The sequence below is a fragment of the Tupaia chinensis genome, unplaced genomic scaffold (genome assembly GCF_000334495.1).
Source record: "Tupaia chinensis unplaced genomic scaffold, TupChi_1.0 Scaffold144255_1, whole genome shotgun sequence".
Classification (NCBI taxonomy): Eukaryota; Metazoa; Chordata; class Mammalia; order Scandentia; family Tupaiidae; genus Tupaia; species Tupaia belangeri.
The window spans coordinates 3,119,433-3,123,370 of NW_006204113.1; the positions used below are offsets into that span (position 1 = coordinate 3,119,433).

A 3,938-nucleotide genomic window follows, 5' to 3' on the forward strand; every position below is an offset into this window, starting at 1 on the left:
CCTCTCTGTCTCTCCCACCCCTGTTTCTCTCTAATAAGTGCACATGCTCTCTGGCAATTAAAAATATAATTTGGGGGGCCAGCAGGTAGAGTGGTGGTAAAGATGCTGGACTTCCACATGGCTGGTTGGAGTCTGGACCTGGCGGCTTGAAACTCATGCCAGGCATGTGCGTGCCCCAAATCCCGGGAGAAGGGATTGTGGTCTGGCCATGCCTCCGAGGAGTGACTTCCTACGTTCCCTCTCACTGTTTCTTTCTGTCTCTCTGGTGAGCACACATGGCCTATGGCAAAAATCGTAATAATAATAATAGTAATAATTTTTTTTTAAGTTTATTTAGTTTTTCCCACGAGTGAGAGAGAGAGAGACAACACTCATCTCAGGAGGGTTATTGATGTTGCAATCCACCCATGGCCTTGGCCAGTCCAGGATCATGGGCGCGTGTGCGTGGTGTGTTCCGGAACGTAAACCCAGAACCTTCTCATGCAGGTGGGCCTTGCAGAACATTGTGTTTTACCACTGCACCCTGTCTGACCCTGTGAATGTATTTTAACTTGCATCATGAGTGTAACCTGGGCCTCCCATGTGGCTGTGGTATCACACAGTGGTACTAGGGAAAAAAAAGTGTATCCAACCTACCAAACCCAGGAATTCCTGTCTATTCATACTTAAATTAGTTTAAAAAATTTAATTTAATTTATTACTATTATTATTATTATTATTATTAAACTTTCTAGTCTTCAGAGAGAGACAGGTGGGGAGGGGGAGTGAGAAAACAAGCTGCCAGGTCTGGACTCGAACCGTGGTTGGCCATGTGGGAGTCCAGCACCTTAACCACCACCACACCACCTGTTGGCCCCAATACTTAATGTTTAATAGCATAGGCCCGGAGTCAGATTTACTGGGATTGGTTCCCAGATCCCTTACCCCGGCTGTGTGACCTTGGGCAAGCCACTTAGTGTTTCTGAAGCCCAGATTTGTCCTCAGGAAAACCTAGGGCCGGTCACATCCTTCCTACCTGGTAAGCTTGCCGTGAAAATGAAAGCGGTTGGGGCGCAGGACCCCCAGCTCTGCCTGCCGAGGACAGTGCAGGGAGTGACCTCACCCTTCGACCTGTACAGCTCCCGGGAGACGAGAACGTGTTTTCCGTGTCTTGTTTTGTACACCGGTGTGTGTGCACGGCACTTGTCCACGTGTGGCTCCTGGTCTCCGGGTCAGGGAGGCTCATCCCTCCCCCTCCCATGCCACCTGGAGCCGGGATTACCTGCGTGTGCTCACAGGTGTGTGAGCGCGCCCACGAGTGTGTCGTTGGGAGTCCACACGTTTTCTGCCCCCGGGCTGGATTTCTCCTGGCCCACTGTCTCCATCTTTTCTCCTGTCAGCCCTCGGTGCTGCCCCACTCCGGGATTGGCAGGGGATCTGCTCCCCTAGGGCCTCCCTGTGGCTGGGGCCTCGGGAATGTCGCCCCAGGGCCCGAGTACCTCCACCGTATCTGCCCAGAGACACTGCTTTCTGGGCCTTTCCCCAGGGCCCCGGGACCCCAACTGGGACGGGTAGGAAGGGAGCTGAGGCCCTGCGGTTGGCCCATGGGTGCTGGGGTTGGGATGGGGAGGGACTCAAAGGAGAAGCTCTGAGCAGCGGCTGGGCACGGCAGGTTTCTAACCACGGCTTTGTTGTGACTCGTTGGCACACGGCGGTGAGTTTTCACGTGTGTACGCGCCCGTGACATGGTCACCACAGTCAAGATCATGACCCGTCCTTCGCCCCCATGGCTGCCTGTGCCTCTGGGTAACTCCCCCGCCCCCTCCCTGCCATTTCAGCCCCACTTGCCTTCTCTCAGAGCTCTCAGCCCTTCCTACCAACCATCTTTCTCCCTGGTATGACCCATCCTCTGCACTATCCAGAAGTCAATTCGCTTCTTCCAGGAAGCCTTCCCAGACTGCATCTCCTCTGAGCAAGCCCAGCCCTCACAGCCTGATGGCTTTGAAGGCCCCTGAGTGTCCAGCCTTTCCAGTCTTGTTTCCTTGGTGGGCAAGGCCAGCTCCTCCTTTTGTCACCCCACCCAGGACGGGTGGCCTGTAGGAGGCTGTGCACAGGGCGTCCGGGTGGCTGTATGTGGCGATTAGTGTCTGGGGCCCTCTGGGGAAGCACGAAAGGTGCAAAATGGTCCTCCCGGCGTGCTTTCCCTCTCCCCTGACTCCCGGTCTCCCCTCTCCTTCCTGGAAGGGTGGGCGGTCTGGTGCTGACCCGGCTCCCTGCGTTAAGGTCCTGCTGTGGAGGAACCTGAGTCTGAGACACCCAGAAGGCCTCTGTCACAGTTCGTGGCCTCCTCCTCTCTCGCCTTTGCCATCCTTCAAGACTTTCTTTCCCGAAGATGACAGGAGAGCTGGGGGGCTGCAGTTCCTGAACCTGGGGCGCAGGTCTGAGGCTGCATCCTAACGCTGCCAGAGCCACAGGGTAGAGGCCACCCGATGGCGGGGAGGGGAAGCGTCCACACTGTCAGCCAGTTAGTGACAGACACAGCCACCCCACCCTGGTTCCTGGACTCCAGCCACATGCGTGTGACGTGTCTTCCCCTCAGCCAGGCCCTGCCCCGTACTCTGTCGTTTTGGGGTGTAGTAGAGCTCTCTGTGGAAGAAAGTGGCATGCAGCCCAGGAGGTCTCGAGGCAGATCCTGGGTGAAGCGGAGCCCCCTGTGTCTAGGGCATGGCAGGCCTGGGCAGCAAAAGCGGGCAGGAAGCCTGGGCAGGGAGGGAAGGGAGGCGAGGGCCGTGGCCCTGGGGCCAATGCTGCAGAGGCAGGCAGGCTCTAAGGCTCCTCCCTCTCCTTCGCCTCCTCCAGGAGGCCTTCCTGAGGAGTGACCTGCGGCTTGTCACTTCTGGCACTTAGCACAGTGTGGCATTTTGTACTGTGGCTTCTGTCCACGTCTCTCTCCCTCCTGCACTGCTGGCTTCCTGAGGACAGAGTCCACGCTGTTCTGCGTCTGTCTCAGCAGTGCCGAGTCAGAGCTCGCTCTTCAGCAGATGTGGAGTAGAGACCACTGACTAAGATAAACGAATCAACAAGTTAACAGTGGTGGTAGTGACGGTGAATGGTGGGGAGGTGGTGATGAAGGAAAGATGAGGCAGGTGGTGGTGAAGGTGACGGGTGAAGGAGGACAGATGGAGATGAGAGCTGATGGGGGAAGAACAAGGACAGGCTGTAGTAGAGGTGATGGTTGAGGTAGGAGGTGGAGGAGGTGATGGGTGGAGGAGGGTAGGCTGTGGTGGAGGTGATGGGTAGAGGATGAGTGTAGGTGGTAGAGGTGAAGGTGATGGGTGAAGGAGGGGGGTAGGCTGTAATAGAGGTGATAGTTGAGGTAGGAGGTGGAGGAGGTGATGGGTGAAGGGGGGGATAGGCTGTGGTGGAGGTGATGGGTGAGTAGAGAGGGTAGTCTGTGGTGGAGGTGATGGGTGAGGGAGGGGGTTAGGCTGTGGTGGTGGTGATGGATGAAGGAGGAGAGTAGAAGGTGGAGGAGGTGATGGGTGAATGAGGAGGCTAGGAGGTGGAGGAGGTGACGGGTGAGGGGGGAGGGTAGGCTATGGTGGAGGTGAAGGATGAAGGGGGAGGGTAGGAGGTGATGAAGGTACCAGGTGAAGGAGAGGGGTAGGCTGTGGAGGAGGTGACGGGTGAAGGAATGGGGTAGGCTGTGATGGAGGTGACAGGTGAAGGAGGGGGGTAGGCTGTGATGGAGGTGAAGGAGGGGGGTAGGCTGTGGAGGAGGTGATGGGTGAAGGAGGGGTGTAGGCTGTGGTGGAGGTGTCGGGTGAAGGAGGGGCGTAGGCTGTGGTGGAGGTGTCGGGTGAAGGAGGGGTGTAGGCTGTGGAGGAGGTGAGAGGTGAAGGAGGGGGTTAGGCTGTGGTGGAGGTGACGGGTGAAGGAGGGGGGTAGGCTGTGGGGGG

The 3,938-nt window shown here is 57.2% G+C and overlaps 1 protein-coding gene across 1 annotated transcript in view; it reads left to right on the forward strand.

Annotated features, from left to right (window-relative positions):
• The window catches only part of NEURL1 (neuralized E3 ubiquitin protein ligase 1), a 113,861-nt gene that overhangs the window by 62,481 nt on the left and 47,442 nt on the right, over positions 1–3,938 (forward strand).